This window comes from Cyprinus carpio, chromosome A23 (genome assembly GCF_018340385.1).
Source record: "Cyprinus carpio isolate SPL01 chromosome A23, ASM1834038v1, whole genome shotgun sequence".
Taxonomy (NCBI): domain Eukaryota; kingdom Metazoa; phylum Chordata; class Actinopteri; order Cypriniformes; family Cyprinidae; genus Cyprinus; species Cyprinus carpio.
The window spans coordinates 15700970-15720005 of NC_056594.1; the positions used below are offsets into that span (position 1 = coordinate 15700970).

General features: G+C 36.8%; 1 protein-coding gene across 10 annotated transcripts in view; it reads right to left on the reverse strand.

Moving 5' to 3' along the window:
* The window catches only part of LOC109088860 (calmodulin-binding transcription activator 1-like), a 342437-nt gene that overhangs the window by 270898 nt on the left and 52503 nt on the right, over positions 1–19036 (reverse strand). For 2 of the 10 annotated variants that reach the window (XM_042713389.1, XM_042713388.1), the window contains exon 3: positions 7923–8000. The exons of the other annotated variants lie outside the window; for them this stretch is intronic. The gene's annotated coding sequence lies outside the window, so the exon portion shown is untranslated. The remainder of the gene's footprint in view (positions 1–7922; positions 8001–19036) is intronic. 10 annotated transcript variants of the gene reach the window in all.

Below are 19036 nucleotides of genomic sequence, written 5' to 3' on the forward strand. Positions count from 1 at the left end.
ATGACCTTTCTGGATTTTTTGCTCATTTGGCTATAATCAGATCATGTATTATTCAAGTACTTTGTTATGTGCAGTCTGCTCACCACTTTGCTCACTCACATAAAAACCGCTCCCACTTTTGCATGTCTGAGCTCTCTGTCTGTGGAGTGCCAGTGAAGTTAAAAGAATCCAAAATGTTCTAATCTAAATGTATGAGAATATAAGTATTGATTTCTTAAATTTTGTACATTAAATCCTTTAATACTGTAATCAGAAAATGTAAGCTTTTAGATTAATAAAAAAGTCAGAGCCATGCATTTTTGCATTTTCTACTACCCTTATCAATAAAATTTGAGAAAGAGGAAGGAAAAAATAATTTTAAAAGGTTGCACAAATTCAAAAGAAAAAAATAAAGAAAAAGTGTTCTGACATATTGCACAGCAGCGCTTTGGGAGATCTGCGTTCAACTCTTGGCTCAAGGTCCTTTCCCATCTCCCTCTACCTGCTCTTTTTCTTTCCACTCTCTCTTCAAATAAAAGAAAAAATTACTAAAAATATAATAATAATAAAAAAAAAACTTTAGAAATTTGTCATTTGTCCAGTCCACATGTTTGCTGCGGAAAAATGTCAAGTTTGCTATAAAGCAGAAAGCGGGTGGGATTTACTGAATAACCTGACATATACAAAGAGGTTTACACAGCGGCATGCTTACTAGGTTACTGAGGGATTAATTACAGGGTTAACAGTAGGTGTCAAAGCCCAGCCTGTGTGAAAGACCATGTCTCTCTCTCTCACACACACACACACACACACAAACACACACACACTATGATCTGCTTTCTGCCTGGCCGGCCTCACAAGCTCAGGAAGGCAGTCCGGTCCAGTAAAAGCAGAAGTGGGGGGATACTCCCCTTGCCAGGGCCCTGAGGCTGAAAGTGATATGTTCGTGTTTGTGGGTTGTTCTTTAACGAAATGCTTAAAATGGGCAAATGAGAGTGGTGCTTATCCAGCAAAATTGCTGCTAGATGGAGCAGAAAGTGCACAAATGTTCTATGACACTCCCGTAATGAGGTTTCATATTGATCTGACTGCACTGAGCAGAACTGCTGGCTCTTCTCTCTTTTCTATTTTAACCCACGCTGTTCGCTTTAGGCTGCCATTTATTTGGATAGACTCGCTGGTCCTCGAGGGCCTCTCACGCACAGACAGGTGGCCCACCTGAGCATATCACTCCAAAACATCATCAGCCATTCAGAAACTCCATTATTTAGCTGGTTTGAACAAGAGCAAGGAGATGGATGGCCTATACTTGGAGGGCAAGAAGAATTCATGTCAAAAATGATCAGTCTCAGTACACTATGTGTAATGCAAGGATATATTATGGAAATGTGGATTTCTACAAGACCTCTATAAGCCCAGTCACTAACTGACAATTGGAATGAATTCATAATACAATAATGCCTGACTGTTTTACATAAAATATGCCAAATAGCTAAAGCCAGGTGCCTCCATTAAAATATATTGCAGGGATACTGAACATCAGGCTAAGAAACAAAGAGACTTTATTGGTTAAACAGTAACTGATGGTTTATCCCAGGCTGCATAAATAAAAAGCATAGTTCTATACACATATTAGTAAATCACGGGTTCACATTGCTGTTGAATATTCTTAAAAACAATCTCAAAATAATAGATACCACAACTTGGAAAAGCACAGTTAATTAAAAGTAATTGTGTCTGCAAAACATAAAAGTTTTAAATTTAATTTACACAAATACTAATTTAAGTTTGTGGTACATAAAGTGCACAAATCTCACAAATTCTCTCGTAACAACAAAGTACAGATGTGGGTTTTATGTAAGTAAGAGATTCATTCATCAAACAGTGTAAACATTGCTTCACTGATTATAAGAGGAAGGTTTTTTTTTTTTGAGAATACTTAAATTTGAGGTAGACTGAAGTCAGTCATACTGTTCTTTGATAATATAAATGTTCTTTGCTCATGTTCTCTGTATAATGTATTCCCTGTTTGAATAGCTGTGAAAGTGAAAGGGTTATAATTAGTAACTTGTGACACCCCTATCTGACCCCCCACCTAAAAAGAAAAATCTAAAAAGTTTTCTAATAATAGACTAAAACAACATAATTCTACCACCATCCACATACCCTGGAGTTGGTACACCCTCCACCTATGATAAAGTGTCTTGCTTTATGTATCAAAAACTAAATTTAAAATAATTAAAGAGCATGCAGAATAGTTAGTTAGTTAGTAACAACTAACACCAAACTGTGAGCATTTGGATATTCTTTCTGGTAAGAGAACTGTGGGTCAACAAGAAATCAGTGTAGTGCCACCAGTGTGGTACAGCTAAAACTGGCAACACTAATTACTTCATTTCATTTCCATTCAGATTTGAGATGCCTGAGCTGTGCACTGCTTATGCAGATAATCCCAGGTTTCTCCACCACAAAAAAATGAATATAAATAAATAATCTGTCCAAATAAAAACTGACAAGAGTGGAACATTTATATAATAATAATAATAATAATAATAGTAGTAGTAATAACAATAATAATAACCATAAAGTGTCCACTGCCCTGATTAGACCTGGTGGCTGAACTACACCACACCCTGAGATCTTTAGTACTGGAGCTTGTGTTTCTTCCACAGTGGGACAAGAGGGGCATCCAGGCGTTTCCTTACAAGGTTTAAAAGGTCACAACGCCTTACCATTTATCATCTCTGCGTTATTCAAGTGTGAATGAGGCACTCAAATGTGGCATCAGCGAGCCGAGCAGAACAACGATTCAGACGCCCTTCCAGCTTCCCTCCCTGCGATTAAGCACTCACATATCTGCCCATTTCTACTCAGCTGCGTTCTGCGTTTCACAGTTTGAGGTATCCCAAACCATCCATCAATCCATAGGTCAATGTGACAACACTGTGCCATTTAGTAAGCAGCACAGTCTAAAAAACAGAAAAAGGAGAGTAAGTCATTTCTCATATGCTACAGGTGCAACATTACCCCTCCCACAAGCCAAAGTCATATTAAAAGACAGCAATAAAGTAAACAGAAATTTGGTTCAATGGGGCTATCGAGGGAGGTAGTTCATCTATTTTTTTGTTAAATGGGTAGAGACTCATAAATTGCATTACAAGTGTGGAACAACTGGAAACATGCACTCTTGAATACTTCAAGGACTCGTTTGTGCAGCATGGCAGCATTTAATTTGGCATATTAACACCAAAGGATCTGTTGAAAGCAAAACCAGCTTGTTCCAGGATTTACACTGGGGATTCATGACAGAAATTAAGGTAGAAGTCTATCAAACAGTATATTAATCACTAATATACAGCCTGTTGTTTTCCAGTGGGCAAATATTTTTAAATGAAACTCAAAAACAGAAACAGTGACAAAGATGCTTCAATATAAAATGCATGATTCATTCAAAAAGCCATATATATTTGAGCTTATTAAATCAGTGCTAGACTGGGGATTCAGAGTGTAAAATAATGAAGCATTTAGAAAGTGACGTGTGCTTCACTGGGCCTTACCTGATCTGTGCCACCAGGGGAGCACCAATCTGTGGCATATTAGGAGAGCTGTATTAATCCTAGCCTGTCTCAAAGCTAGCTTCAAATCAGGAGGAGTCCTTTGTGACTACTCCATTTCTTTTTTCCCTCCTTACGCAATGCATATCCTTTTTAATTTCATCTGAGAGGCATCTGTAGCTGTCATTGATTTGGTGTGAAACTTCTCCGGCTGCGCTGTGCAGTGCGGCACAGTTCCTCTCCAGGCACTGTGAGCGGTTTTAATTAGAGCACTCTGGGTAAGCACCATGGGGCTCTCCACCTTCCACACAGCAGCCATGGCAACACTCTCTCCTAGCCCAAATGTGCTTTTAATTGAGTGACATATAATCAGGCCTTGAAATACAACACTGAAGCTAACAAAGCAGGCCAGCGAGGGAAAAGGGCCTGCAAACCAGCCAATGCTAGGACTGGTGTTTAGGATGTGAATAGCTATGCGGTTCAAAGTAGCATGTCTGCTGGGGCCCAAAAGAATAATATAGCTCACATGTGATGCCATGAATCTTCTGAGATGAATGTGAAAAGCCCATGCTTTTAAACAAGAGACAGACATTTTGATGTGTGGAGATTATAGCACCACCCATAAGAAAAAAGCTTCATGCACAATTCATGAAAGAAGAATTAATGTCTGGAAATTAATGCAAGCCTGCTTCTGATAATACAAACAGAAACTGGTCTCTTTGTCATATGCAAACACCAACGCTCTAACAGAAACTATCAATCGACACATTGTCAGACAATAGGTCTCCTGTCAGGCGGCCATGAAGTAGCATGTGGGGAATCATTCGGCTTATGTGGACCTGAGGCATGACCACAGGGTAACATCTCCCCTCACTCTTACGATCACCCCTAATCTCCTCTTTCTGTGCTTATTTGTATTCTGAGCCTCTGTGGACCATCATATAATCTGCGCTCCCGTTCCCCACTCCCTCTCATCATCTCATTGCTTTCTTCTATGCTTGTGATGGTCTGGGCCCTTCTCTCTAATAAAATCAGGGGATGTTCCCCCCGAGCACAAAAACAAAGTGGGTGACCTTTGTGCATGAGTGTCATCTGCACAGCAGAAATAACTGAGATTTTAAAAGCCGCTCTGCACGCACCAGCTTTACGCACAGATACGGGGCAGATCGGATCTTATATAGGGCATTATTTTTAATACAGCCTCCAGTTTGGCTGCAGTTCATGTCCAATCCGAAGATGGCAGATAAGGAGCTAATTGATGCCATCTTACAAAAAGATGGCCAGGAGATGTTCTCACATTCAGAGCCTCAGCTAGAAAAAAAAAAAAAAAAAAAAAAAGTTTTTAGTTGTATATTAGAGAAAAGGTGAAGTTTGGCATCGCTGATATCAAAACATCATGGCACAATGTGTCTGCATTTTTGGCTACAAACAGAATATATTTCAGTCCTATTGTCACAAAAAGCTATCATGTGGCTTCAGAAAAATATGGAATATATTGTTGTATGGACAAGTTTGAACCTTTTTTTGTTTTGTATTTTGAGCTCAAAAAGCATCTATCCTCATTCACTTACACTGAATACCAGAAAAAAAGCAACTTGGAGATTCTGCTAAACATTTTCTTAAGTGTTTTTTTTTTTTCTTTGCATGAAAGAAATAAAGCCATACAGGTTTGGAACAATGTAGGTGAGTAAACGACAACATAATTCAAAATTTTTAATGTGACTGAGAAGAAAGTCGTATTCAGACATTTACACGCATAGTTTTTACATATTGATTGGATTATTTCAGGTCTACACCACCCCTTTTAGACTGATCAACATTTCATTCAGATCAAGCTCAATCAGAACAATTAATGTGTTTATATGAAGGCTTTTCAATATAGTTGAGCAACCTTTTCTGTGTTCCACCGCAAGACAGAGTAACTCTAGAATCAACGGGTGACATCATTGCAATGCTTACATATTATGATGGGAATTGCCTGTCTGCTGAGAGAGACCTCATGCCCCGTCTCTACACTTCTTCTCTCAGAACATTGGCTGACAAGCAGAGCAGACAGCACTCAGTATTCAGCCAAACAAACGAGGGTCGAAAAGAGAAATCCCATCAACACAGGCCTGTTTCCTTGCACAGCATGTATGTGTGTGACAGTTCAGCATGCTGTGAAGGTGAAGCTTCATACAGCAGAGGAGAGAGAGGATACGCTTGACCCTGGACACACTTCACACGTCGGCTGCGGGAACGGGAGGCAGCCACTACATGCAAGAGGAGCCGGCTCATCAAGGCAGGCAGACAGGCAGACAGAGATAGAGGAGCACGCTTAGGGTCAGCTTGATGGGCACTTGTTAGTGCACCCTGGAGGGCATCGGTCGACACACTTTGACCACTGACTGCCGTACAGGACGAGGGAGGAGGTGATGTTTCGCTCTCATTTTTGAAAGAGGGCAGAAGAGATAAAAACAGGAATAAATAAAGCTTGTATGACAGTGCTTATAGTGTTGCCATGCACGTCCCTGTCTGTTATCTATTACAGTGCGCAGATAAGAGGTGACGTTTTATTTGCTTAGACACGCAAGACTATAGCATTGGGTGGCAACCTTCAAACTGGCTTCTCACTCAAGCTGCCAACTTGCCTCATGTCTAAACTGAGCCCTCACACACTCTTTGACTGTTTATATGCAATGCAAACACACAATTGGAGCTTCAGTGTTTGACTGGAGGGAGTCACCATTCATCAAATTTTAATTACGGAATAACTACAAGATAACCAGAACATGCTGGAGTTGTTGATATGAGCCATGTAACAGTGTAATTACTGGCTACTGATTGTACTCAAGCAGCTATAAATGAATTATCCAGCCTTCTATTTACGTCAACTTATAGATTTAGGCACTGCATGTTGTGAAAGACTAGAGAGTTAGAGAGAGACACGAGAAACAAACAGGCCAATATGCTGAATTCACACATCTCACAGCAGCACACATTATTCTTCCTCCCATCTCTCTCTCTCGCTCTCTCTCTCCCTCACATAAACACACACACACACACATATTGAGAGCTCAAAGAAACACACATGAGAAAAAACAAAACAGAAGAGAAGAGAAAGAAAAAAATGGAAAACATAATTGGTAATTCAGTAACAGAAAAAAATAAGGTTTAAATAATAAACAGTGGGTAGTCAGGTAATGCTGATTGTGCATTTAGCATTCGTATACACTGGAAGTAAATATGATGTACAAAACTAAACCAATTAAATCAGCAGAATGAAGATATCTGCACTGGAAACATCAATTGATGGACGTACTGTTTATTTTATTTTTTACATGCTGATTTTTTTTTTTTTAATAACAGCCAACAAGTTTACATTGTAAACAAATTAGCCCATTTTATATGGATTCCCACTGAGAATAAAGTAACATTTACATATTTATTATCAAATTTTATTTAAATAATAATCATACACTTCAATTCAAAGTTTGGGGTAAGTAAGGTTTTATAAGGTGAGTAAGGTAAGAAATTAATAATGTTATTCAGGAAGGATGCAATAATCAATGTGACTTTTACATTGTTACAAAAAAAAAAAGCTATTTAAAATAAATACTGCCCTTTTGAACTTTTTATTCATCAAATAATCCTGACAAAACTGTATCACTGTTTCCACAAAATTTTTAAGATGTCCTCAACATTGATAATAACAATAATAAATCTTTCTTGAACACCAATCAGCATATTAGTATGATTTCTGAAGGATCATGTGATACTTAAGACTGGAGTTATGACTGGTGAAAATTCAGCCGTGCCATCACAGGAATAAATTACATTTTAAAATTAAAACAGAAAAGCAATTTTAAATTAAAGTAATATTTAAAAATAATACTGTTTTTACTAAATATAACCATAACCCTAACCTTCACATCAGTTTCTACAGGTCAATTTCAAACAGGTACAGCTAAAAAGCTGCTGAAACCAAAAATCTGTGCAGTCAGACACTTCTATGAGGCGCCTAATGGACAAAAGTGAAGCAAACCGCTAAAGAGATTGAAAGTGATATTGTGGAATCACTCTCTCCCTGACACGCCAAGTCTCTCTCTCACACATTTGCCACAGTTTCAGTCGTGATCTAATTATGATATCACAATGCATTTCGATGTGTATCATTTTGTGAGGTGGTTGGTGATACCCAGTGTAGCTGGTCCAAGTTAAGTGAACATTCTGAGGTGAAGCTTCGATGTTTCCAGTGTAGACATCATCAAGACATTGGGGCTTAACACTTCATCGGTTTCTTACAGTGCATGCACAGTTTAATTAGCATTACATGGGATCTATAAAGAGAAAAATGGAAAAAAAGGTGAAAGAAACAAAGGTACATTAAAATAAATATGATATGGTTACCAAGAGTATGCAGAAGGTCAGGGGTCAAGGTCAACATAAACAGGAAAACCGGAAAACATGGCAGCCGCAAAGATGTGTCTGTGGAAATAAATATAATAACAAATCAGTGGATGAATCAGAAAAGAACTCAATAAAGTGATTCCACATGACCAAGTAATCCAAAGCTCCACTTTTGAAAACTCAAACAGCAGAATAAGTCACACAGAATGTTTTCTGTTTACCACAGGATCAAGTGCACTTCTCTTATCCCCACAGTGCATTGTGCATCCTGTTTTTATCCCTCAGAATAGTCTAAGGGAAGCTTATGTAGGACAACAAACTCCTTGTCATTCTTTTTCATAGTTCCCTGTACTTTTAATAAACAAAGACTCTCAGTAGAGACAGCAGAAAATGTGAGTTAAATATTCAAAAACTTAGACAGCATCTTTTTATCATCCTTCACTGAAGGGACGAGTCATAAATTACACTAGAGGATTAGGTGAATTAAATTGTATGCAAGGACTGTGCTACGACATCTAACAAACACACACTAAGACATCTCCGAGGTGACATTTCATGCCAGCAGTAATTAACAGAACATGCACCCGCCACCTATTTCAGAGAAGTGCATACTGATATGAAAAGGATGGTACAAGTTCCCTACCAAAAGGGCAGACACATAAAGAGGTATTAAGAGGATTGCCAGAACAATGTAAAGAAGGTAGGGCACTGCAAGCAGAACACCTTGAGCTCATTACAAAACTAGATTTTTACACTTGGCCATGCAAAATTTTTCAAAGATTATGTGAGGCTGTTGTGGATGGTTACTTGAGCATTGCTATGCAAGGTTTTCTGGCTAGTTCCTACAAGGCTTGGGCAAAAAAAGCAAAATAAAATGCAGCTTCATAATTCTCAGACTTTAAATGATTTTCAATATATGCTGTACCTTAATATTTAAAAGGTTAAGATTATGGTTCTTGATTGACTTTCAATCAGAGGAAGCATAATTTTAGCCTTACAGTCATTATAGCTAATTACATAAATAATGCTTAATACAACAAGTGAAATACAATAAACATGTAATTAAAATGATCAAGGCATGTTTCCCCTATTTTTCACTGAATTTAAATATGCACCAAAAAAAAACAGCAATAACTAATGGACTAATAAAAATGTAATTAATGAACAATAAACATTAAGTGATGATGCAAACAAACAGCTTTTTTTCTGCATTCTGAAAAAAACAAGCACGTCTGATTTCGCTGCCCTAGTGACGTGGCAAAAAGATCATTCTGTTTTCGCAGGTGACAACGATGTACCGGTTCTAATGCCATGGCAAAAGTTTGAGCGAAACATGCTAACTGTTCCTCCTTTGGCTGCACAGATGAGCACATAACACTATGTAGAGTCCCAGCCTCAGAGGTGACAAAAGAGTAGTGGCTTTATTGATTTATTTACTGTATATTGCTGCTGCCACACAGATCTAAAATAAACATGTGATTTATTTCCTAGTTGTTTACCTTCACAGACATAACCGACTGTTTTTGTAACTCATGTGTTTTGAACGTAAACTTGTGTGTGAAAGAAAACTTAGTTTATTACTCACATGCTGTGACAGCCACTTTCTGTCCGTGTGCTTCGTATGTGTGCACTCAGACAACCGTATATCAGAAGTTTAAACTAATATGCTTTAAAACACATGATTTCAGCATGATAAACATGATAATCAGAACCAAAACAGATGTTTTTAGTAGAAATTAGCTGTAATGGCGCAGGGGTGGGGACCAGCAGCTCATTTGCATTTAAAGAGACAGGCATGCAAAACAGCATGTTTCTGCTTCCACTCAAAATACGCATTCTCAAAATGATATAATAAGGGCTCCTATGAAATCTGTTTTATTTTTTCCTAAATTCATTTTTTTCCGTTTTTATTTTTCTGGATTCTAGGTTTCTAGATTTTTCGTGACTCCTTTTTAATAGTTACATTAAATTTGTATTAATCAAAAAGCATGTCTAATTAATTAAAATCATGAAAGTTATACATTTTCACATCAGTTTAATAAAAGTTTAACAAAAATTACATGTTTAGGGCTCTATGGAATGTTTTATTTTTTCTCAACATATTTTTTATTGTTTCTAAATTCTGTGTTTTAGCATGTCTATTTATTTAAATGCGTAAAACAACTCAACTTATTCTTTTTGTTTTCTTAAAGTACCCTTATGATTTTTTTATTTTTTTTTTCTCAGAAATTCTGTGTTGTGTATTTATATTTTTCTGGTTATCAAAAGAAGGCATAAAAAAATAATTTATCTTTTAATTATTGAAAATTAAGCAAACTATATATTTTTTTATTTTTTTTTATTTTTTTGGCAAACAAAGGGGATTTACTATTAAAAGTAAAATATGGAAGAAATGTTGTGTGATTATTCCCTAAAAAATAATGTTTGTTTAATTTTAGTAGTAACGTTAGTAGTAGTAGGCTATGTACTGAAAAATGTCTTTAAATTAAACCAGACTTTTATTTTGACGGGTTGCCGTGAATACCTTTACAGTTCTGTGTATGTGATATAATGCTAATTTTACTCAATTCAAACAGTCAAAGGCTCATGAAATGATTCTCAGAGCAGTTCTGGAGATGTTGTTCATGTGTTTACATCCTCATTTAGTGAGACGGTAGACGCTGAAATCACCGTGAGCGTCAGGTGTGCATTACGTGTGTAGTAGGCTACATGAATCCGCGCGACTGTGCAGAACATGCAGGATTCATATTTAAATCAACTTTTGCGGCTTAATATTTACAGATACTAGTCCATATAGCGATTTGATTTAAGTGTAATGACCTACTTTTGATTAATTCATTCAAAATTTGACAAATTCCGTGACATTCTGCATTAAACTGTAAATTTCGTTTTTATGACTGGATTCCGCAATTCTGTCCGCGTTTTCTGCATCGCAGAAATCATAGGGCCCTATATAATAAATGATCTGTGTGGTCATTTGAGCTGAAACTTCAAAGATACATTCTGGGAACACCAGAGACCTATATTACATTTTGTAAAAAATATGTCTCCTTTAAAAATGGGTAACACACACACACAAATCATTCCTTGTAAATTGTAATGATGATTCATTTGAAAAACCATGTGATTCAATGATAGAAGCATCACCATTATCAAATTTATATTGACATGAAAAAGATTATTTGACCTCATTACCATCATCTCACTCTCAAAACCATAACAATCCAAGTCAATCCAAGTCATGTTGAAGCACATAATCTATATTTCTGATTAAAACTGAACATTAAAATTAAAACTTCAAACCTCATCTGAGGTCATAGCAGACTTTCAGCAGCAAAGGAAACAGTTAGCATGAGGTGAGCATGCATTTTAGTATCATGATGGGTATGGTGTAAAAGAAAAGCTAAAAAGTATTAAAGCATTTCAGAAGTACTAGTATGTCTCTAAAATTGTTTTCTCTAGAGTACATTATATCTATAAAAAAGAAAAAAAAATTCTTTGCAATCTGAAAATTAAGTTTAGGGCTGGGCATTATGGCTAAAAAAAAAAAAAAAAAAAAAAAAAAAACCCTAGATTTTTTCAGAACATATGACCAATTCTCGATTTTTAACTAGTCAACTTGAAAATGTAACTACAACATGATTCAAGTTACCTTTTATTTATTAACCCTCTAGTTAAAGAAATTTCTATTTTAAGTGCACCACACATGAAGTTGTCAACATGATGTAAATTTTAAACAAATCACTTGTCAATGTTAAATATCTTTGCAAAAAGGTGCATGAACTACAACAACATCTTCTACAAACTTGTCTTATACATATTATATGTTCAGAAATAATACAAGGAAAATGCTTTAAAATATCAAAAGTCAAGGTAATTCAAATTCAAAATGACTGAATGTATAACACCAGTAGACTATTATTAACTATAAATCGTCTGTAAAAACAATGAAGAGCAGCTTTCAGCCTGTCACCATGATGTAAATATGAAATATCATACATACAGTAGTAGTTCTTCACAGGTTTTTATTAGATTGCGCTGCATGAAACGGCATTCTAAAAATGTGGCCCTCAAGTTAAAAGAACTTCAGCTCAACTCTCGTCTTCCTGCATTTTTTCCTGTTCCACTGCCCGTGTCACATCTTGGTTAACACAAAAGATCATTCTGTGTGAACGGCACCTAGTGATATATTCTACTGACGGTCCTTCACAGAGCGCGTCACACATGAGAGGTTTATCACGTGCAGCTGGATCATTCTTTTCTCTTTACTGTTAACATTAACATATTGTCAAAGTGTCTTTTTCTAATGTTAGGTAATATTTCTATTCAAAATCGTGATTCCGCGATTTATAAAAAAAAATTGTGGCAAAACATTTAATCCAAATTAATCGATAAAATCTGAAAAATCTCCCAGCCCTAATTCAGCTTTATGCTTTATCCAGTCTGGGTCAACCGAATCACAGACCTTTACACTGGTTGAAAGGGGGGAAAAACTCAGTCTGTAGTCTTTTTTTTTCTTTACACTGCTTCATTTGGTTCAGGTTCACACTACTGCTCTGTCATTGCTTCAACGGTCAAAAACTACAGACAGCTGAAATGTGATCCAGCCCAAAGAAACTGGAGCACAGCACAGGAGAGGATGTGAATGTGCAGCAGAGACAAAGCAATTCCAGCCCCATTAAACATGAGCTAATCATCAAAGACAAATTACACTTCAGTGGGATATGTAAATTCCAAATGAGATGCAAGTCATCAAAAGATATGCACAATTATATTCGGTAACTTCAAATGGAAGGAGTCTACTTTCAAACCTAGTTTCCAGACAATGGCACAAGCCTCCCTGATTGCATTAATGGGCTTTCTGCACATCAGCCATGACACGTACCTTCACCCACAATCAATTTCTTCTTCGATGGATTATTCTCCCCATCAGATGAAATGCAGTTAGTTTAAAATGGAGACACACACAGACACAATTACCCATTCTATAGGGACTCACTAAAGAGCTGATCGATACACATAGTATAGCAGGTTCAATTCCTTTCCTTTACCCAAAATATTTATTCAGAGGATGTTCCACAGGGATCAAAACTATTAGATTCAAACAAAGTGTGCCCATGAATACTGTCTTTAGAGAGTGAGAGAGAAAGAGAGCGAGCGCATGAAAGAGTGATAAAGCGACAAAGATAGAGAGAAAAAGAGAGATGCAATTAAATGCACATTCCTGCATTCATTCCCAGTCTATTAATAACAGAAGTGACACTATATGTGTTGTGAGGAAAAGTATATTGCACAAAATTGCAAGTGCAGTGATAGGAGAACAAATTAGATAGAATGAGAGTTAAGTGAAGGTCAGAACTCTAGGGGAAAACAGCAATGTTGGCACAGCACCTCGAGAGATGCGACTGATGGCTCACCTTTGACTCTGAGACACGAGCACCCTTACATCATTGTTCTTAAAAGCCCTTTTCAGTCTATAATATCAGTCAAACACCTTGCAGGGGTCAGTTTTCCACATGATATTTCATCCAGTTGGAGTTATTATATACCCTTTGAGGTCAAGCTGATAGATTTAAGATTCCTTAGATGAACACTTCTAACCTAAAAACTATTTGATTCCTCTCCCCCATCCACCACCATCAACACACAGCCTCAATCCCCTAAAAACATGAGGGGGCTTATCAAGGGAGAACAGCATGCAAATATTGTCAGACATGCTTTCAAGTAATCCTTATTAAAGAACTAAGATTTTCATGCCTAAACAGTCACTCCCCCTCTCCTTCCCACTGGGCCTTGCAAGGGTGCCCATGTGCCTTTGTGGGTTCTACTGATCTCTTTGGGCATTTTCTGCTTTTAAATCAAAGGCTAGGTGTATCATATTAGTATACTGCTTTAAATCACTCACTATTGATGTTTCTGTGGACATGACTAGAGGAACTTCCTTCCAGCAATGTTTAGAAAGGTCAGAGAGAGGTATCAAAGAGGTCTGCATTCTGAAGCTCAGCTTCAGACACTCAAAGCCGTCTATCAAATATAGGTATTCGGTACAAGATTTTCATTTCTATATGTCAAAAGAAGGCAGGTGAATTCAAATTCTCATTCAGCAGCTGAAACGCCTGCATATAAACGTGCTCAGACACTTTTGTCTGACCTGAAGAAAGCAAATGAGCGTCAACCTGAAGGCCGGAGGCTGATTATTAGTTATTAAATATGTACAGAAGATTAGATTACATAGATTAGATTCATCTTTGTCACTGTGCAGAGTACAAGTACAGAGCCAATGAAATGCAGTTAGCATCTAACCAGAAGTGCATACTGTATAACAAAGTATATAAAATAAATATAGAATGTGTGTATATACATTAAGCATTATGAAATTTAGTGCAAGTTATGAGGTAGGAGGGCAGAGACCAGCTCAATGCAAATGACTGTACATACAACACAGGGTGCAAAGGATACAGTGTGGTACGTAAATAGCAACAGTGAGTATAAAAACAAAAAGCATTATACAGTGAGGTACGTAAATAGCATGAGTTTATATATGGCCAATGACCATAACAGTGCTAATGGCATCTGGAGGTAGAAATGTGCAAGGGAATGTGCAAAAAATCAGAGGGAATAATAAGAACATTGTGAGTGAGGAGTGCAGACAGGTTATTGTTCAGTTCACTTTTTATTATTTTTTTTCCAGTTCTTTATCCATAAAACAGTTCTTTATGCATAAAATCTGTTGAGTGTTGGTGTCCTTGATAATTGAACATTCTTGAAATTGAGTCTTTTGTTCGTACAAGCACCAGCAAAACCTTGTGTTCTCCTTAGTAAATCTGCATAATTTAAAGAAAGTTCCACATGCTTTCTATATTCAAATTAATGAATTAATTTAATATACAAATATTAAAATTTGAAAGAGTGGTTCACCATCTTATTGTAACAGATTACAAATGCTAAAATACCCCCCTTGATACCCAGTATATTGCTGCACTTATTTTTTTTTTTCCCTTTAATTTTCAATGAAATATATAAATGTAAAATGGGGAACTATAATAATAATAATAATAATAATAATAATAATAATTTATTTTTATTTTCCTCTCTTTTACATGAGAAAAAGAAAAAGAGTGATGCAGATCCTAATTAGGGCTGTGCGATATTGAAAAAAAAAATGTGATACTCAATTCCTTAATAAAAAATAAGATATTTGATACGATAATGCTTAAAGTGTGAAAAATCTATTTAAATTATATTTTAAAATATTTAAAAATTAAAATTATATAACCAATTTGTTTCACATTCTTTCTTGGAAAAGAAAGAATCACTACAACTTCTGAAAGTGACCAGCAGTGTTTTAGCAGTACATAAAAAGTAATGTCACAAATTCTTATCATATATCACAGCAAAAACTATAGTCTGAGAAAGTTGAGTCAAGTGAACAGTCAGTAAAAAAAAAAAAAGAAAAAGGGGAAAAAAGAACAAATACACAATTTACAAGCATAGATAAAATAAACAGTAGTATTCAGATACAGAAATTTCATAATTAAGTGTAAAATAACACTGCATTGTATAAATTGAATTTACTGTAGATTAATCTTTGTTATAGCTGTTTTGTTGTTTGAATAACATTAGTGACATATTCAGCAGCACATATTTATAGGCTGCTGTCCACTTAAGACCGTCTGCACGGATCCAGTATAATGATACACATCCGATTTCTTTCTCAGCTGTTTACATTCTGCACATTGCAAGTGTGCGGCAGAACTGAAGATACGTTGTGCGAGATGCGGCTTGTGCGCATGCTTTAGATGTGAGTCAGACAGCAAGACGGGACGGCCAAAGTTGTTTTCTGCAACTTATTGCACTTAATAACTCTTTTTAATGTCAAGAAATTCTCTGCTATATGAATCAAACTAAAACTTTGACCTCCTGCAACATCTTGATTTAAACAGCCTAGTATTAAAATGATTCAGAAATCGTACGCCATTGCAATATGCATATTGCGATATTTACATTTGCGATATTTCAATAATTTCGATATATTGTGCAGCCCTAATCCGAATAATCTGTTGCAAAAAAAAAAAATAACATTTTCTACAATATATATATATATATATATATATATATATTACAAGTGAGTTCCACTTTCTCATAGATGTTTTGATAGCCCAGCGCAGCCTCAGGAACAAAGGGGACCCCAGTAAGGGCCCTGCATAGAGCATAGTTCCTAGCCTATATTGGAGCTGTCACATGTGTGTTTGGAGCTGGAAGGCAGACAGGCAATTTTAGCAGTGTATTGAGAATCAATACCCTATCACAGTCCTCGTGTGCAGTGCACCATCCTTCAGAGGCACCGTAATTTATATTGTTTTTGCCCCCATGCAAACAGCCCATAGAGGGAATACATGCATAGCACAAGAAGATGAGCAATGTCTTCACAGAGGGTCTCATCACAGGACATGGATGAGAGTTAATGTCCAGTGACTCTTATCAATGCAGGCCTTAAATACCCAGGATAAATCACTTCATATGGAGCTAAATGCACCACACAGCGGGGAATGCTTTGCCAGTTGTTTTTACTGATATTGGTGTTGTTCACTAAAATGCCCAGACATGGCTTCAGTTGTCTCTTCATTGTTTTCTGCCTCTTTCACAAAACTGTAATTATTAGTGTTAGACATAGATGCATAGATTCTATTAAGGGTATAAAATAGACTATTGTTCCATCAAAAAGTTTGTGATGTCTCTATTATGTCTGTTCATAGGAAGGCTGGAATTTCTTTCTGCGATTTGCATATCCATTGTGGGAGAACATCTGAGCGGAAATGAAAATAAATGAGATGCCTCAATGATTTAAATTGGCTTTATCTGGACATTAGCAGGGACAAAATTACAGTGTTTTCTCATAAAAGACAGCATCCATAGATGTCCAAATCTGACAGAAACAACACCTCATTCAAACTATTGATCATGCCTCTGGAAAAGAATTTAAAAATTCTTGGGACCAATAACAATAACCCTTTGTTATTGGTCCCAAACAAATTAAACTGCCCCCCAAAAACTCCAAGTGAACAAAATTGTATTCTGCATGGTAATTTACAGCTGGCATTGCACAGTTCTTATAATTGCTTTGTGGTGTTAATGAACCATGTGATCTTACATTTGCTTGTATCAGACTACAACAGCCTCCCTGAAACCATCAAGCCAATAATTTAGTTGAGCCCATCTCATCTACTAGGAATAATATTCAGACATCCAACACTAGAAATCAGCAAGACCTGAAATTGAGTAAAAAGTTACCATGGTAGCATGATAACCAAAGTCTCTGCTTGTTGACCCAGACCAGCAGGTGTCTCAGAATCAGATCAGGGCAAGAGATGAGGCTGTTACCGGTCCAATCCCAGCATTAAGGCGGGGATCATAATGGAGGCAGTAATGACACAGCCATTCTGCCCACAGACACAGGTTCTTCACACCACCCAGCCTCCCTCTGTCTGCTTATCAATCAGAAGACACTTTTTTGCACAATTTCTTGGACAGCGTTTGCACACTTATAAGGGTGACAATGAACTTTCCAGGCGGTCCAAATATTTTAAACACAGTGCCGAGTCAGTCAGTAAATATCATTTGGCTTATGATCTCATGAGCCCTTTTTCCTGTATCTTTAGTAAATAGTTCTATTAAAAATTGTGGAACATAATGTCTGGAGTTGTGTCCCAATACAGTCCTTTTCGCTCACTCTTTTCTCATACAGCAATCTATGTAAAGTTTACAGTGTAGTGAATAATTGAGTTACTGAAGAAGTCAGCAGTTTTGAACACAATATAGCCTATGCATGAATGCATAAAACACCTCTCACAACAGTGGCAAGATATCATGATAGACATGAGCAGAGGCAAAATTTCCTGTTTCCATCCTCTCTTTCCACACTGACAGTTACTCTCAGTTGCTGTGTGAGAGAGTCTCCTGGCATCATGCTGATGCGTACATTACTATTACAGATACATTGAATATTGACTAAATTGTCTGGACAATTGGATCAGATTTCATCATTTTGCAAAATGACAGTGTGGAACAGTCAGTCCTAAAGACCAGATTTAAAAACCAAATCTAATTTGTGTGCAGTATGAAGAAAGCCTGTGATATTCTGGTCCATAGATACAGCGTGAATGATAAAAATGAGTGATATTTGCCTTGTTTCATAAGATGTCTGCACAGTCATGCATTGTAATATATCTCTTAGGTGAAACACTGAACAAATCACAAGTGCATGCTTTGACAATATACACAAAACCAGTCAGGCATTTGTTCAACACTTGAGCTGGAGATAAAACATGCACATTTACATTCATTTCACATCCTCCAAACACACCAGTTTGCATCTGTCTTGAAATCACAACCTCAGAGTAAGAAACTGTCAACCTCTCTCTTACCACGCTAATGACTCTGAGACCAAAGTCAACTTGAAAGCCTCAAAATAATAATCATTATTCACCATGTCAAGGAAATAAATAAAATCTGTTGACTATAAGATGATATAAAGGAAGCAAAAGGCAGTAAATAACCAAGAATTGTCTATGTATACTACCCTATGTCACGTAACGCTGGAGCAAGGGAACAAGGAAACAAGGAGGCGTGGCGATTTCACAAAACTAGAGTCTTTAATAATCCAACAGGAGACACGGATAACAAGGATGACGTTCAAGACCAAACAAATACAAACTGAACAGACTGGGACTTTTCCCAACCAGGCGCCAAGTGGTGCCAATCACAACACACACTAGCCCAGCTAACCAATCACAGCACATTTCGAATTTCAGAAGGTAAGCTTTCATTTGATACAGGAACTATTTGAGACGTTCATGACAGACTAGGGAGAGAGGTATTGTAATAATGTAAAATAAGTGAAAAATAATGTGTTTTTCGAACAACCTAGTAGGAGAGCCTGTTCTAGTACAACCCCAAAACAAAATCAAGACTTTGTAAAAGAGCATAATAGGACACCTTTAAACACAGGACAATCAGGGGAACACAGGTGCATGGAATCAGTCAATTAAACACAACAAAACCAGTCCATAATCCTGACACCCTATGTATACCATAAATTAAACACACCTTAACCC